The sequence below is a fragment of the Eimeria mitis genome, genomic scaffold (genome assembly GCF_000499745.2).
Source record: "Eimeria mitis Houghton genomic scaffold, Emh_scaff3793, whole genome shotgun sequence".
In the NCBI taxonomy this organism is placed as follows: Eukaryota; Apicomplexa; class Conoidasida; order Eucoccidiorida; family Eimeriidae; genus Eimeria; species Eimeria mitis.
This window is the reverse complement of record NW_013572128.1, coordinates 3,824-4,040: the sequence shown is the minus strand read 5'-3', so window position 1 is coordinate 4,040 and position 217 is coordinate 3,824.

Sequence of the window (217 nt, the reverse complement as noted above, 5' to 3'; positions counted from 1 at the left end):
TTTAGGGTTTATGCTGCGTTCGCCGCAGCTGCGCATACACCCCAGAGCTGCCATGACAGCCGAAGAAGATGCAAGCGGCGGGCTGCATGCAGCTGACGCCGCAGAAGTAGAGTTAAGCCCCAAGCTGCAGCGTTGCAGAGAAGTGGGTGGGGCCCCGATATCCCCCAAACCCTAAACCCTAAACCCTAAACCCTTTCCTGCTGTGTCTTGCCCCCAT